The sequence below is a fragment of the Uloborus diversus genome, chromosome 5, assembly GCF_026930045.1.
Source record: "Uloborus diversus isolate 005 chromosome 5, Udiv.v.3.1, whole genome shotgun sequence".
Classification (NCBI taxonomy): domain Eukaryota; kingdom Metazoa; phylum Arthropoda; class Arachnida; order Araneae; family Uloboridae; genus Uloborus; species Uloborus diversus.
Genome location: NC_072735.1, coordinates 97,758,699 through 97,777,256, shown reverse-complemented (window position 1 = coordinate 97,777,256; position 18,558 = coordinate 97,758,699). Strand labels below are relative to the sequence as shown.

General features: G+C 34.2%; 1 protein-coding gene across 1 annotated transcript in view; it reads left to right on the top strand.

The window, feature by feature from the left end:
• The window catches only part of LOC129222214 (uncharacterized), a 395,332-nt gene that overhangs the window by 291,504 nt on the left and 85,270 nt on the right, over positions 1-18,558 (top strand). The gene's annotated exons all lie outside the window — the stretch shown is intronic.

The window sequence follows — 18,558 nt, the reverse complement described above, 5'->3', positions numbered from 1 at the left end:
AAAAGGAAGTAGGAAAAAGGAAATAGTTGAAAGAAAAAAAAATGAAAACATGGGGAAGATAAGTGGATGAAGATGAGAAATGCTGATTTCTTAGGAAGTGTAGTCCAGTGCACAATAGTTTCATCAAATCGCGTCACATTCGTATTGACTTGTGACTTGCTAAACAGTTATTCCAAACGAACGACCATTGTTGAGGCATTTCTATCAGCAAGTATGTCTTTAAGCATTAATCTAATTTGCACGCAGCTTCCAGCCTGATACCCTTGGCTTGGAGGAGGGCCCGGCAAAGGGTGCAACAGACATTAACCTTACCCTCCCAAAACGGATCGGCCCATTTTTGGCGACGGTCCAACAACACTAACTGTTGTGTCCCAGGAGCAGTTGGGAATATCGATCCGAGCCGGGACGTAGGAAACAGTTCGAAGCTCCCCCACAACGATCGTGTGCAAACGATACGTGCTTTCTCGGTCTTCACGCGCCTGCAAACTCTTACTTTAAGTGGATTTGGTTCGGTATTTAATAGCCAGCTGATGTGTTTTAATCATCCCTTGCAGGAACAAAATGCTTTGTCTCCTTTGGCCCCGCGCAGGAAGATGTTCGTTAGCAGATACGTGGAAAATGGTCGCGTGGCTCGCATCGGATTTAATTCTGTGACTGCACAAAACACATTTTGAGAAGATTAAAAAGACAGCGTTTGCCAATAATGCTGCTTAGGCACTGCAGTTGTTGTGTTCAAATGTAATTTACTCACAGATTTCATGAGCAAAAAAAAAAAAAAAATTCGAATTCTGAAATTTTGAGTTCAAATTATGTTTTTCGCAATCACTAACTGAGACAGGACCCTACTCATTGGAGTTATTGTCTCTAGAAACGGCTCCTGTCCCCCCCCCCCCAAGCCTGCCTCTCCTCCTGGGCGGTTAGGTGTGCATAGTTGTGTGTGTGCGTAGACCTGTGTGTATGCACGTAGGCGTGTGTGAGGGTATGTGTGTGAAGTCGTGTGTGTGTATGTGTGTGAACTTGCGTGTGTGTAGGACATGTACGCCTCCGACCAGGAGAAGCGGGTAACTCAAAATCGGAGCAGCCGCGCCGCTCCGCCGCCACCAGCAGAGGACGGTGGGCAGTGGTGCTGCATAGGCTTCTGGTCCAAGTTGAAAAAGGCACGGACACCAAAAACGGTCAAATGAGAGCAATAAGCAATCGTGATTGCTCAAAAAAAAAAAAAACTTTTTTTTTTCTCAATTTTGAGTAAAGAGCATCGGGATTTTTTGCTTGTTTTTTATTTTTTTTCAAACTAAAAATTTCAAAAAATGGCTTTAAAATATTGAAGGACCACTTTGATGATTAAAAATGGAGTTACGTAATGGTGTCTTATAAATAAAGGAAAGGCCTTTCAATAAGTGACTTCGTTTTCAATTTTCCTATTTATCCAAAGGGCGGTAAAGATTACATTAGGTTTGGGAAAGATATGAGTTTATATGTAGCCCATTTGGGGATTTGGATACAAGTCTGACGATTTTAGAAAAAAAGAAAAAACTTCTGTGAGTATGTGTCTATACTGATTTACGGATTAACTCTCTTTGGAGGAGTTCGAAGTCAAAAAGTAACAAAAAGATTTGAAAGCAATTTTATATTTGTATGGCCTCTGATAAGTTTTGGTGCTGATCAGTTTTTGGTGGCGATCGAACCAATAAGGGCAACTTAATGAAATTATTTTCTTTCTAGATGTGACGTCAATACTTTTGCCCTTTAAAGGAAGTTTTTGACACTGCTTAAAGGATTGATGCCATTTAAAAATTTTAAAATTTCAGTGAATACATTTGAGAGATGTAGATGAATATAAATCATTATAACAAAAATATTGAAAAGATAAGATTTTTGTTCTGTACACATTGTTAATTATAACAACACTCAAAGTTTAAATCTTAATAATACTTTCAGGGTTTTCATAACGAAATCTTACTTCTTAAGAAATTTCAAAATGGTAAAAATCCAATTTAATGAGTAAGTTATGAATGCAGTAAATGTTTTTAGAATAAAGAGGAATGTATAAAATATTTACTTGAAAACAATATTAGCACGTTTAATAAGGATTATTGTTGATTAATGCTTTGGTTATTTAAGAATTCATTTAATTAAGTGATGCGCGATTTAGATATCTCGTATGCTGAGACTCACTTTTAGTAGATAATTTGCGTAATTTTAAAATATATATTTAATATCTAATCCTCATACGGAATTTGAAAAAGAATGTGAAATCCTTAGCATTTACCAAGCAACTATTGAAAATAATTTTCAAAGGACATTTATTTACAAGTAATTAAATATACTCATATAAGAGAAAATCATATTTACATCCATGATATGGGCGCTTTTTACATAAGGTAACAAACTTCAATTTCAAACTCATGTAGAGTGATCCTAATTTGAGGAATAGTAATAATTGGTTGTTGTACACCTTTAAGACAGGAAAGAATAAATTTCTCAAACAATATTTTTTCTTTTACTAAAAATAAAAATAAATGAAATAAATCGATTCCCGGGTAGGGCACGGTTTACAAAAGATCGATAAAATAAATACTAAGTGTGCTTGGGAGTGAAACACTGGAGGGTTTCCGCGTTCGGCTGACCAATTAACCAAAATATTCTTGCACCACAAAGCCCTTGGTTAAGAAAGCTCAGATGGGCACAATAGACCTCTGTCACCATGGGGTGTTGTGTCTGATTAAAAAAAATATATATATATACTAACTTGTTTTCATCAGCTCGTGTATAAAATCGTTTATATGATTTTGGCGTGATGGTTTTTTAAATTTTTTAAAAAAAATTGTTATGTGGTCTTTTTTTATGCCTTATTTATCTTTTCTTATGCCTGTATATGCCGAAAAAAAAAAAAATTTCACCCATGCAAAATTCTTTTTCAAAAATCCTCATCGGTAAAATTAATAATTTGAGCGACGAAATGTCATACTGTTATTTATTATAACCTGTTTTTTTTAAACGTACTTTGATAGATGAAACTTAATTAACTAAATAACAGAAAAGCCTATTTGTGATAGATAAACATCACATATTAGCATGTTCAGTTCTTCAAATATTTTATAATGTATGTGTCATTCTAATCTATGTGTGTGAGTCTATAATGAATGTGTCACTTGATTCACTCCTCTTCAGTAGAAACCTCTAGCAAAGATTTTCAAAAATTTAGATTCGGAAATGCAGATCTCCACAACGTCATCTTCAACAGAGCGAGTCTTTTAACTGTCAGCTGTCGGAAAGGGGAGACTTTTAAAAGTCTTTATCAGGACGCGCAAGTTGTTAGCGGAGACCCCAACCCCATTTTGAATTCAAAGTGCAGTTTGACAGCTGAGCATTCACGAAATGTCTCTTTTTTTAAACATTTTAAAGCCCCATGCTGACAAATCTGCTTTAAGGTTTTAAGTAAGGTTTTCCCCCTTTTCTTCGCCGGGAAAAAAAGTCGGATATCATTAAGGGAGGCCATCGATAATCCCCTCAAAAACAGAAGTGGAGAAGAATTCTAGAACCCTTTATTTTCCAGATTTCTCTGGAGATTGTTTTTCCGAGCTGGGATTAAAGCTTCACGCTCAATTTTCTCTTCAACTCTCCCTCCCCTGTCCCTCCGGTACGAACGAAATCGTCTGCCGTGCGGATTAAGGCACGTTTTCGAGCCGATTAGAATTGCCATGTTGATGGGAGAAGGAGAAGGGTGGATGGAAAAGAAGTAATCGTTCCAAAGGGTGGTCCGTCGAGCGTAGAAAACGAGGTGCAAAATATTAGGTCTAAAGTTTAAGGATATTGAGTTACGATTTTTTCTGAACCCTTTTTAAAATAGATTCAAGGAAACTTATGACACGTTCTATTAGAATAGAAGACTAATATTCCTTTTTTATAGACAGAAACAAATAAAAACGAAGCTCAACCATAGTGATCAGTAAAATGGACAATTGAGTGCCTGCTGGTTTGTATTCTGCAATGGGCGGGTAAAGCGCAGTAACTAAAGATTTTCTTTTCTTTTTTTTTTTTGTGTGTGTATTTTTGTCACTTATTGTACGTTAGCTTTGTTGCACAAGCTTACGTATTTGGTTTCCATCAAAAAAAAAAAAAAAAAAAAGCGCGAAAAAAGCGTCTATTTCCAACATTTCCCTATTGTACAGGATTCAATATTAGAAACTCATGTCTTTAAATATCTCGAAAATTCATTTCCACATATACTGCCGTTTACCTGTCCACGGTAGTATTGTGCCATTAATTCTTCAGAATACTTAATGTGAAGATTGATTTCAATCAACTTATTTTTCTTGTTGTTATTTCTAATGTTAAAAACATGAAATTCAGATATAAAAAGGTATTGGGATACAATCTACCTTTAGCATTTTAGGCAAAGTAGATTTTGTTTTCTCGTTTGAATCTTCACATGTGAGTCTGTAGAATCTCCTGAACATAAACTGAAACTCGATGTCACATCCTTGTGGGAAAAAGTATCTCGGTGAGCTTAGAGAAGTTTGACCCCATACGTTGTCTGCCCGTAAGTCATTCTCAAAATTTTTTGTAACTGTGGTTAGAAAGCAAGTTTCTGATTTTAACTGATTTTATGTGCGTTTTATTTGTTGCCAAAACGTCATATATGCTCTCAAACAGGGTAAACCGTAATCAGCCTGTTTTTTCGGGGAGCCTTTTACCAAATTCATTTTATGTAAAATCTATATTGTCAATAAAATTTCATTTCATTTGTAGGTTTGATTGTTTTTTTTTTTTTTTTTTTTTTTTAATATTCTATTTCAACAATCAGTTGCTGCTTTAAGAACATTGACATGAGCAAATGTAAAACATTTGGTATCTATTAAAAAAAGGAAAGAAATACGATGTGCACACAACATAATTTCATCTCCATTGATTATTCAATGTCTTTTTAGCAACTCAAAAGAATACATGCGTTGTTATGAATTATTTTCAACGAAGAATGTCCATTTCAATATTATATACATTCAATAGGATAGAGATATTTTTTGTATCAGACATGGTTTTGATATTTTTATACCTTTTAGTTGTAATTCCAAATGAAAAGTTAGTTTTTTTTAAAAAAAATGAGAAAGAATATGTTTGTTAATTGAATTTCTTAGGTTGAAACATCTAACAATGTCATGCATAAAAGCTTATGGCAAGCAGATATGTTATGCACTTAGCGTTAATTGAAGTTCCGCTGCTTGAGTTTAGCCTTGCACTGAAATAAATAATGACGCGCAGACGATTTTTAAATCATGCATCTTCCATTCTGTGTGTGTGTGTGTGTGTGTGTTTTAAATTAAGAACGCAATAAACGGTAGAACAAAACATGATATGTGGTCAGTTGCCTTATTTAAATGGATGTCCATATTTCTGCGATTAAGAAATCATATCGTATAAATATAGACATCTCCACATCTACCAGCACCTTACCGCAAAAATATACAGTCCGCTATCGCATGATATAAGTCTTTCAAGTAATTCATGTATACCTTGTGCTTCTAGTAATAAATGAGAGCTACACTAGCAGTTCAAAATCTTCAAAACAATGTGGACTGCATGAAAGTGCACCGAAACATTGTGATAGCTTAGACTAAGCTTAATAAAAGAGAATAATTGTTGCTTTAGTCCAAAAACGCCTATCTCCCAGAAAGAATCATATTTTTTGGGCAGAAAAGGAGCAGTCGAAAAGTCCATCAAAGTCGGCTCTGAAACCAAGTACCCTTTTGTTGTCACAAGAAAAGCATTCTTCACATACTTATCTGAGAATGGTTCTCCAAGCTCTCTACTCTCCAGAGTTTAATGGCCGAGCAGTTTTCTTCCTCAGCCACTTCTGAGGAAGAAGTTGCCTTTACACGGTGGACGGACAAAAACTCATGATTCCTGGAAGAAAGCTACTTGCTTTATGATGCGGAATTCAGCCGCGTGTTTAATGGTTGGCGAGATTCATCTTTTATCTTGGGCTTTGTCTAATTTTATTTGCTGCTCTCGTACCTGAAATGGAAACTTTCGCAATGTGTTCATGGCTAGGGGCTAAAAGGGATTTAGAAAACTGCCTTTCTAATGTCTTCTGCAGTTAAATTTTCGGAAATTCCAATTATCAAGCAAAAGTTGTTTTAAAAATTTTGGCCATTTTCTTTTTGGCATAATAAAGTTTTGAAATTAAGAGGAACAAAGAAATAACAAAAGAAAATATCTAGACCTATATTACATGCGTGTTTAATGTTGTATACGACGGATTGAAAATATCGCCTTTTTATACAAGTAAAGAAATCATTAATATTAATGAACATATGTGCTTTTCATTTTTTTTAGTATAATGCTAAAGTTGAAATGAAATAAAAATTGCATTCGTAATAATTAATAGTACAATATTTTGCAGTTTTTTTTAATTCAAATCGCGTAATATTTTAATTCTGATGCAGATAAAACTAAAACATGATGAAAAAACCCAATAAAAGACGGCATATTTTAAATTATATATTCTATTCATTGTGGTTAGTCTACTACTGTCTGACCACGGATTGTATGGAAAGACAAACATCCGGTTTTACAGCCCGAAATGGACAAATCTATTATTTTTAGCAATGTCAGCTTTTGCAGAAGCAGAGTCTCATTCAAATAAGCGGAATACGCGCATCAAATTTTTACTTTTTCCCCTCATTCAGATAGATTCGTCTCATCTGGATGTTTGAAAATTCCATACAATCCGTGGTTGGACAGTACTTTAAATCGAAAAAACGTTGACCTAAAGTAACTGTTACGGTTCAATCTTAAATTCAAAATTATCAGCATGAAAATGTATTTATTCGCAACGAGGGTGTACTAGGGTGAGTCAAACGTATTGCCAGAAATTTTAGTTCTGGATTTTCAACTTTGGAAACTTAGCCTTGAAGTACAGGCTATCATGTTCTCCCTTCCTGTATACGCCACGTTTTACACATTTTTTCGATACCAAAGTTTTTAAAAGAATTTATTATGATTTTTATGCTTCCGATAATAAGCAACATACTAATTAATACTATTGCTATTATAGACACACGATAAGAAAGCCTAAATAAAAGTTTATTTATAGCTTAGGTTCCATTCTTCAAGCACATGTGAAAAGGTAGCAGTACGTTTCGAAATAAAACCGTGGTGGCCTGATTGGTAGGGCATCGGACTTCGTAACCGAATAGTCCTGGGTTTTATCTCAGTCGGTCGAAGATCATCCGTGTCAGTTAATAGGGACTGGGGCATGCTAAATATGTCGTGGTCACAAAGTCCTTCAAATGAATCAATACATATTGGGTATTTGGACCAGATGTTGCTCGGCTTCTGGTCTGGATCAAAAAATCAGTTGTCTTCAGGAGGGGTCCAACCGGTTAAACCATAAATAGTCGTAGGTATGGGGGACCCTTGAGTGGGAAGTCTAAAGTAAATTTCGAGAATTTGTATATGTCAACAATTGCAAAACTTCTGACGCATCCTAGTACTCTGAATATTTCTACAATAAAGAAGACATATCGCTCCAATTAGAAGATTCGAATCCAATTCATAGATGAAGAATGTCATGCAACTAAGCTAAGCATACCACAAGTTATGAGCTAATTTATCCTTTTTGAGATTCTAAGTAGTAAAAGTGTTCTTTTTTCTTTGCAGCAAAATAATACACATTCACACAGCTCTGACAGTTAAAATATTCCAAACGAAGGAGAAATATAAACATGAAAGTTCCAGAAGCTAAAACTAATCATTCTTCGCTAGCTATATTCGAAATCCACTTGGGATCTATAGCTGTAATGGCCGAGGCATGATATATTATTCGAAACTATCCCTCAGCGGAAGTAGAAAGTAAACTTGACTTGAATGGAGTCTTATAGCCTCCAAATACTCGCATCAGATCCTAGGAAACTACTCAACTCGCGAAACTTGAAGGCGACGTCCTTCTATTTCTCATGGCCGCTAATTGCTTCTCATTAGAGAAGTTCTTACGAAAACCGATTCTACTACAAACATTTCCTCCGGCTTTTCCGCATAATGAAAGGTTTTACTTAACTTTTGCGTATCTTTATTCGCTATATTTCCGAATTATTTAGGATTTGACTCTGAACTCGGGATTAAAGAAAATATTTCTCTACGAGAGGGATTTTTTCCCCCTCGAAAAGGGCGTTTGCTTTTCGTGAATCTTTGCATGTATAGTTAAATATTTGTAGTGTAATATTTAATCTTTTCGCTTTTAACTTATTAAAATTAAATAGCTGTGATAACTAGCCTGACAAAACAAGTTGATTACCTCATAAGATGTTGTTTATGGCTGACAGAATTATTTATTGTGATTAAAAAAAAATTAAAGCACAAAACAGAAATTAAATTGAAAATACAAATATACCTCTATGAAAGAAAGTTTGGAATTTGACTCTGAATTCGGGATTAAAGATAATAATTCTCTACGAGAGAGTTTTCCCCCTCTCAAAAAAAGTGGGTTTGCTTCTCGTGCATCTTTACATGAGTATAGTTTAATATTTGTACCGTAATAAGTGTTCTGTAGTATTTGTAATATTTGTTCTTTATTCTTTTAAATTATAAAAATAAAATGCTAACAATGACTAGCTTCGAAAAACATGTTGATTACCTTATGAGTTATTATTTTGTAGTGATAGAATTATTTATTAATACTTTAAACTCTTGAAAGCACTATAAAACAAAAATTACATTTAAAATAAAAATGTACCCCCGATAAAGAAGGGGTTTTTCATTGGGAGAAGTTTCAACTTTAAGTATGGTTTGCATAAAACATATTTTTTTTTAATGTGAGCGTGATTTATGCTCTGCAACAAAAACAACTTTTCAAGGAACGACGCGAAATATCAGCAAATTTGTGTTATTCAATTAGCTTTTTGTTTCCTGGACAAATATCATAATTTAAAAACCTTTATTACTTTCTTTTACATTCTTTCTGGAAAGAATGTAAAAGAAAGTAGAGAGAAAAATTCGAGAAATGTAATATTTTTCTGGAAAGAAAAAAGAACATTTGTAAACATCCCTGGCTATTGCAGTATGCCATATTTGATTGGCTTAAAAGAATTCAAACAGTTGGACTTATATCGGAAAACACGTGTGAGTATTTGTCTATAAACGAACTTTTTTTTTTTTTTGCTACTCTGACTGGGAAGGTAAAGCAAAGAATAGATCCAAGTTCAGTATACGGAAGACTTCTAAAACGAAGTGATATTGATCAGTTTTTACATAAACTATATAAAATATAAGTGGCACAATATAACGTCATTCTCATTATGCTTGAATGCATTTGAAGAGTTACAGTAAGGAATTCCCCCCCCCCCCCAAAAAAAGCTGGTTTACAGATGGACCGTAAAATGACTGATGTTAACTATTTTTTAAATGTTTGCCCCTTGAAAACGTTAAAATACAGGGTATGAGAGAGAAGATAGATCGCAACTTTGGAAGCAGTCATAATTTTGTAACTAAAAAAAAAAAAAAAAAGCTGCATAGCAATTTAGACTAGATGGGTTAAATCGTACGTTTTCGTAACTCATTTCAAGTGATTTGATAAAGCCTTTGTTTTGTGCTTTGTATGCGTTTGGATATTTTTGCTGGCGCATTGGTAAAAATCGATTTATGGGGAGGAAAGTTTTGTGTGAACTATTCCCTACATTAGTTCATACAGCAAAGTGTTCCTTCTACTTTTAATCATGGTTTCAGATGATCAACATTATTAGGTCTAATCTTTTGAAAAAAAAAAAACTATGTGGTTACTTTGGGATATTAATGTTTGGAGGTGCATTATGGCAATCTCAAAACATGAAATTGCTAAGCTAAGTGTTTGCCAAGGTAAGTGTTTTATTGTGTGTCACTTTAATATTTTTTTTCATCTTTTACAAATTTATCGCAAAACTTGTGGAAAGCAGCTATTCTTTTCCTTCTCTTTTAAAGTTTCATGCTTTGCTGTTTTAAGCATCTGAATGAATTGCATTTTATGGACATTCTACTATTTACTAATTTAGAGTTTCAAGACTTCTACCCCCCTCTATCCCCCCCACACATACACACACTCAGATACGCTCGCGAACATAAAGGAATGGTTGCTAGTGATTTTGGAAATCAGATAGTGTCCCGAACTGTTCGAAGTCGAATCAATATTGTGCCATTTTACTTCATTTATGAACCGCATTGGGACATTTGAAGTTCGCTTTTTCAAAATTTAATGTTATTAAGCAATTAAAAGTTTATCATTTATACCTTAAAACGTTAACGCAAAAATAGAGTTTTGTAAAAAATGTCTTAATTTTCCCCTTTTCTTCTTTGAAAAGGCGTCAAAGAAAGCTTCGTGATGCCCCATTTTACTATTACTTTTGACTGTCATCATTTCTAAGAATTATTTATCATTTCTCAGCTCATATGATCTTAGCTGGTTGTGAAACTAATTTAGCATTTAAGTAAAGCAAGATGAATCGAAGAGGATCCAAATTCATAACTAATATTATTCTTTTAAATTTTATTATTTTTTTCGTACTTTAAAGTTGTTACTCACTTACTCGGAAAATAATTTTTAACCGACTTCAAAAAGGAGGCGGTTATCAGTTCATACCGTATGTATGTTTTTTTTTTGTTTGTCCACTCATAGCGTCTCACCTAGTGAACCGATTTTGATGATTCTTTTTTTAATGGATAGAGGATGGCTCAACTTAGGTCCCATTACCTTGTTTGACCATATTTGTTCTTTAGAAAAAAAGTTATGGGCAAAAAACAGTAAATTTCCCTATATAATGATTAAAATGATATTGTAGCGAAGTTCGCACTTTTCATCCGTGGGTAACGGTGGCTCAGTGGTAGAACTCTCATCTCACACACGAGCAACCCGGGTTCAAATCCCGACTAGGACAAAGTGAATTTTACTAAAATTTCGTTTCTACTGTTTCCCGAATTTTCTCGAATGTTCTATTAATTTTTGTATCTTTTCAAGTCTGGAAAGTTCCAGCACTTTTTCAAGTTGTATATAAGGAGATGTAACGTTCATTCGTGGTTCTGAATAAAGATCTCGAGTTGAGACTAACAAGTATTCGCTTCATTTGGCTTTCACATTGTCTTTGCTATCTTCATCTACGCGGCAATATGAAACTCATTGTTATAAAAGTTTGGTGCCATATAACGGTAACATTAATAGTAATTGTAATGATAATTTTGAATAAAGGCTTTTCTAAAGCAATACAGTGATATAGAGCCGCATGTTTTACTAGGTAACTTCTTACTTTTACTGAAATATCTACATTTACACTAAAAAGAATGAAATAAAAAAATTTTGAAAAAAAAATAGAACCGACTTCAAAATTGCTCTAAAAAGTGAAAAATAATTTTATTCTTTAAACACAATCGATAATACTTTTAACCATAATGTTTGAAGTTGGCGCTAAAACAAAAAGTTAAATCCATTGTAACCATGCTTCGTTCATATTTTTATCAAAACATCATCCAAACTTAGGAACGAAACATTTATATCGTTACTCAAATATGCTGTCATCAATGCGTAATGCATGTGGTATTGAAGAAACTGGACGTGGTTAAATTTATACTTGTAGTTGAGTTATGGCTGTGAATGATTTTATCGATCGTTTTTGCGCCAACTTCAAAAATTATGTTTAAAAGTATTATCGATGGTGTTTAAAGAATAAAATTATTTTTCACTTTTTAGAGCAATTTTGAAGTGGTTCTATTTTTTTTTCAAAATTTTTTTAATTTACAGAATACTTTTTATTTTGAATTGAATCACTATAAATGATTGTGAACTAACAGAGAAGGCTATATTTTTTATACTATGAATAATAAATAGTTTTCGAAAACATCCTCAGTTTTTTGAAAGGGATAAGAAAGCTTTCCAATAATCCATCACTCTGTGTTATTTATTTATAAACATTTCAATTGCTTTATTTAAATATGAAAATGAGATTTTATTTATTTATTTATTGCCTTGAAGAAAGGTGATGTATTCGTTTTTATTCCGGTTTATTCTTTAAAAATATAGATAATAGGTAAGGATAATTTGAAACTTCAAAAGCTGTTTACAAAAGAAATCAGAATGTTATATAAAATGACCAAATAATATTTTTTCTTAACATAGTAAATGTTTGCTATCAATCTTCAGACTCTTTTGAATTGATGATAAATGCAAGTTGAGATAAGGAATGAAAAATTGCACATTTAATCAGGCTTTTTAATGCGTTGTAAATAATGGAAGTTATCCCTTTAGTCCTGAAGCGATATATGTATTGATGGCCGTTAAAAGACCATTAATCGTTTTTTTGTGAATACAGTATTACTTGAAAAGGATTTTGTCATGGTAACATATAAATGGGAAATTATAACCCAAAAATAAAACAAACAAAGATAACTGTAAAAACAGAAAACATTGAGCGAACTTGAAAACTTATTCAATGTTATATTACGGCTTCAATTATTGTATGCTTCTCAGAACTGACCTTTGAAAGTTATCGATTAGGAAAAAAAGGCTGGTTTTAAACGCGAAGAGAATGTATAGTACATTTAAAAAGCTTCAAGATCTATATGTTGCAGACTAATCTATGTTGAACAAAAAGTTTCGCATTCGTTCAGGACATTTTTAAAACTATACAGGTACCTTTAAGGATGCATGTATTGCAAATTGCAGAAACAGGCTATCTGGACACGGTTTATCTGGCAGTAATTCTTCTATAGAAACAAAGCAGGTAAACAATTACCCCATACATACAACCAAAGAAAACTAGTATGTTGTGGCCATCACGAAACTTTCTTCTATATCTTTCTTATAATTCTGATTCCTCCCAATGCTTGACGAGGAAACAATATTCCCAACAAAATCAAAGTAACACACGCCAAAACTTGATGACTATCCCAAATACCGATTTATCTCAAAAGCAAAGCAAATAATGAGAATTGAAAATTATTCTAAAAGCCTTGCTTAAAATAATCACAAACATTTATTTGTAACAAACACAAGATGGCAACAATTAAAAATTTAAATCATCGCGATTTTCTGGTTATTTTCCGACACTTAAAATCACGCGAAATACGCAGACGACAGTCTATTACGATTTATCTTTCTTATTGTTGCAATTATTATAAAAATATTTTTATTCACAAAAAAAAGGAAAAGAAATCAGCCCCCCACGGGGCGATTGGCGCCAAAATTGAACCAACGTCTGTTTACATATGGATTCACACTTATTCCAAATTTCATCCAGAACGTAGCATTACTTCGTGAGATATGGCACTCACAATGGAAAAAAAAGAACGTTCGATTGCACCACCCCCTTTTCAGCCGTTGACGCCAAAATAGAATCAGCTCTTATACTCTCTAATGGCTACTTGTAGATAAATTTTTGTTTGATTCCGTTCATTATTTCATGAGATATAGCATTCGCATTTGACGACAAAAAACGTTCTATAGTTCAACCCCCGTTTGAGCTATTGACACAAAAATTGAATCAGCACCTGTACCTGTTAGGCGAAACATATGGACAAAATTTTGTCTGATTCCGCCAGTTACTTCTTGGGGATTAGCAGGCACGCATAACTCAAGAGACGTCCCATTGCTTCACCCCCCTTGGAGGAATTTGCGCCAAAAACCAATGGGCACAAGTTCTCATAGCGGCACATATGTGTACCAAATGTCGTTCGATTTCATGCGGTAGTTTTTGCTGTAGAGCGGCCATTAAAAACTGGTCACACACATACGTGACACACACACAGACAGACATTTTCCAAAATTGGTCAAAATGGACTCAGCACACCTCAAAACGTTCGAATCAGTCAAAATTCGAAATTCGAAAATTTGCACGAATCCAATACTTTCTTCTATATATTGGATATAGAAGAAAGTAAAAATCATATCAAAATTATTTGGTAGTAGAAAGAAAAGGAAGAAGAAGAAAATCATTAGTACTTTAATACGGTATTGTTTATTATTTTACCAACTTGAAACAAGGCTTTATTTTGCAAGTGTTAACTTTTAATTTTTAAGATACGTTTTGTGTAATTTTTAAGTAAATACGTAATATAAATTTTTCAGCAGAAAACACACTACTTAAAAATAAATATCGATTAGGAATTCAAGTTTAAAAACCATTCTGTGCAAATTATCATGGTATATTTTTGTAGTCCCCATGAGGGTATTTATCGCTTTGCATTTCTAATCAGACTATTTTCCTTCTGTTTAACTTATATATTATTTGATTTCTTTTTGTTTCCTATTGTTAAATAATGTTACAAATTTCACATATAAATGTGAAAAAAAGTGTTTAAAAACAAAAAACTGAAACACGGTGTATCTTTAGTCATTCTTTTTCTGTTCTCCTATATCCTGTAAATGTTTCTTTATTCTATGAGAATGTCTTCTCTTTTATTTGATTTTAGGTTTCAAAACAATACATATCTGGACTGAATAATCACAAAATTTAAAGCTGCAGAAATAAATAAATAAATAAATAAATAAATAAATAAAATTAAATAAATAAAAATAAAAAAAAGTAAAATTAAATTAAAAAAAACAACTCTTACAAAAGGATTTGTTAAACATTTAACATAGTTTCCAAACACAAGTTAGTAACAGTTTCCAAACGCATTTTCCAGATTACTGGAATTTTTCAGAGATACAATTATGCGTAAATTAGCTAAGCATTTTCATTAAATAATAATGATATTTTTCAGGTTTACATCAGTTAAAGCATCCTAACACGTTCACATATGAATACATTTTTGCAACTGACACTAGTAAAACAGGCGTTTTGATAAAAAGCAATCAGAACATGTTCAAACTTTCACATTATCACATCCCATAGACCCCCAGAAAAAACTATTCTTTCAAAAAACGTGGTTCCAATAAAAATAAAGCAGTAAGTGAAAAAAAAAATCTATCAATTCAATTCAAACCAGCAATTTCGGAGCAACAATACGTAGATTTGAAAAGAAAAGATATGAAATTATAGGAAAAGGGTAAAAAGCAAAAAAGTACGAACTTTTCCGTCATTATTTAGGGTTGACTGTGAGTAGTCTCATTAGGCGAGGACTAAATGCTATCCTTAAGAGCATTAATGGTGGGATATGTGACTGAAGGGGACTAATGGGACACTTGACTGATGCCACAGCGTGAGGGCATTTTAGGCAGAGAGAAGACAGAAGCTGTCCTTAATGGCCGGTCCTACCGAGGGGCAACCCATTAAATGAATTATGTCGATGGATGGGTTAAATAGGCATGTCGGTCGGTGGCGACGTGCATTTTTGTGGCACTGATTTCACTGAACGCAAAATTGAGCGAAATTCTAAGGAGGAAAATATGGTTTGGCGGGTGGCGAGCAGGGTTGCCAGATTTAAGAACAGTAAATACGGAACAGGCTTCGAGGAGTGAAAGAGAGGGGGGGGGGTATTTTTGAGGTTGAATGCAATTGCTAGTTATGCATTTTTAAAGGGTGATAAACAACTATGTTTTAATAACTTTCGTAATATTTCTCTCTGTAACTTGTGTTTATGGGTGAGCACATTTTTGGAGGAACTCTAACTCAAACAATAAAGTAAGCAATAGAACGAAGTTCAGTCAACAGATCGAAGTTGATAGGAACGGGTGCTAATTAGTTTTTTACTTGCGTTTGCTATAAGTTAAACGGTGCAATCGGTTTAAAACAAAAAGGGGATTTTTATCTGTGAAATCAAACCACTTTTATCAGGCAAATTCACGGGTGTTTCCAAAAATGTCTGGTATCTTTCAGTCAGACATTGTATTTTTCTACCGTCTAGATGTTTTGAGGTTTTAGTGACGAACGATTCATAAAACTTATCTTCAAATCTGCTCTCTAGCTGTTTTACCACACGTGTCATATTATCATAAAGTTATCAGCTGAAGATAGCTGCAAGCAAGCATAAGTTTTTTAAGGACAACTTCAAAAACGGGGAGCACATTAGGGTAACAGCACCAGTAACAGACAAGGGTCCAGTAACAGACATTATAAGTTTGGATTTCAATAATAAGAATTTTAGGCTGGTAAAACTGATGTTGCTGCGGCCCATGAATACGTTGCAACTATCTAGTGTTTATCAGAGTGAATTTTATGAGCCAGTTGGTATTTACAAGGCAGCGGTGGAAGGTTAGGAACAGCAACCACGAGGTCAGTTGGTGTTTCATGTTCATTTAAAATTTAATAAGGCTTCAGTTCTAAAAATAAAGAACTTTTGCACATTTTGAAGAGAAAAAAGGAATGTTGACCATTACTCATCTTTTCCTCAACCCATCTGTTACTAAGTATCATCAGATTTTTTTAAGTCTGTTACTGGGGGTAGGACCTTTTTTAGAAATTGAGCAAATAAAAATAGAATTAACTAATTCAGAGGAATTAGTTAATTCAGAGGAACTAATTCAGAGGAATTAGTTAATTCCCAACTAATTTCCAGAAGCAGCCAAACGTTAGATGAGATGTTGTTGCATGAGAGAAAAACAGTTTAAAAGGTCTAAATAAATAAAAGGCTCAAAAAATTTTGTTAACCCGATGGAGATGTCTTAAGCATGTCTGTGACTGGTGCCCTTACCCTACTGAGAAAATAAAAAACTAATGCAACCTCATTGGTTTCACGTCATGTTTCAGCTGTACTTTCTCTACTTAAAAGCAATAATTTTCTGCAACAGAGGCTTAGGGATGGATTATAAAATAATTCATGAGAGCAGGCCAAATGAGTCGATCCTCAGCAGGAGCTAAACTTAGCCATCGTGTTAGGATAAACTTTAGTTGCTCTTTAAACTCTGGGTTAGCAAACTCAAAAAACTCCTTCAGCTCATTCCGCTTAGCTGCAGATTTAGAAAAATGTGAAATTTTTTTTTAAAGAATAGTTTTGGCATCAATTTCTAAAACATCAACAGCATGGCGAAATGCAGTGTTAACTATATGAGCTAAACATAGCTCATAGACTTCAGCAAATTTTTGTTTTGCTCTCAAAATAAGGTATATGCCGACCGCTTTGTTTCAAAACTAGCGTTGATATTGTCGGTTGAAAGTGTTGAGACTGACAGTAAATCCAAGTCTGACTCAATCAATGAGTTAGTCAAGCAGTTCACTATAGAGTCAGCGGTCTCGGAACTTTTTGCTATTTGATTTTCTTATTGTTCTTCATTTCACATTTTGTGTTTTACTTTTTTTCCCTCTTAAAATAATGCCTCGTTTTAAAATATTGTTATCAGCTAGAATACGGGACTTTAGCCGCCCCGTATGGAATTTCCCCGGGACGCGGGACAATTTTTCAAAATACGGGACTGTCCCTTGAAATCCGGGACGTCTGGCAACCCTGGTGGCGAGAGAGAATTTTAAGATCGGCGCATTCAGACGAAATAGATTGTAAAAAAGAAAATGTGTCTGAATTTTTTAAACAATTGTATTGTAATGAAGACAAATGAAAAGCAATATCGGTGTCTATTCCCTCTACTTTAGATGCAGATTTTTATGTTGGTTATTTTTCTTGTAACATATGTATATTTTTTATACATATATTTTTCTTATAACATATTACACTCTATACAAAAAAAAAAAAAAAAAAAAAATCGACGCACCAAGAAGGATTTCTTCGATCTTGGTGCGTCGATTTTTTTTTGTTATAGAGTGTATATAAAGTTAAATGAACCAGTTAATTTCGAGTAAGTTCTCGACCGTCGTACACAAAATTTCCCTTCAGAAACCCTGCTATATAAATTTTTATCTACATGGTACGATCCAAAAGTAATGAGTCTTCGTTTAAAAAGAGAAGATTTATTAAGTTGAACAGTACAACTGCCTAATAGTCTTAAAAATAGGCACCTTCTGCGTCAATGTACTTTTGTAGGCCGCTTTTCCATTACTTAAAGGCATCCCTGAAGTCCGGTTTCGAGATATCTGCAAGGGCTGCCTTGACACGTGCTTGGTTGTCCTCGATGGATCAGAAACGTTTCCTTTTCAGCGCTGTTTTTAATAGTGGAAACAAAAAGAAGTCAGGAGGCCACAAACCCGGACCGTAGGAAGTCTAGGGCACCACGGGAGCGTTGACTCGGGCCTTCTTCAGTCAGAACTCTCGGCATAAGTTTCGCGCAGGCTTTCCGCATGTGCAACTTCTCCGTAACAATGCGTTGCATCGTTGTTTCCTATAAGTCCAGGGCTTTTGCTACTTGGTAGAGACTCAAACACCAGTCCGAATTCAAAAATTCACTCACTCGTTGTACATTTACACCAGTACTAGCGTCCAGACTGGGGTTCGTCAGTCATCATTTTCCGGCCTTACGAAAGGTCTCGTGCGATTTTTCTACTTACGAATAGGACAGACACTCGGTTCCAAATGCCTGTTGAAGTATTGCGAACGTTTGGGAAGGAAACCGGAAGCAAAGTGTGATCTCTTTGCGTTGCTCCGACGAACTTTCCATATCGCCATGTCACGCACCATCGGATAGGAGTTAATGTTAAAACTGCTGGTACCGCTCCGAAAGCTGGGAGGCAACTGACCTGCGTTGCGCTGTAAAGCCAACAACCCACACCACCG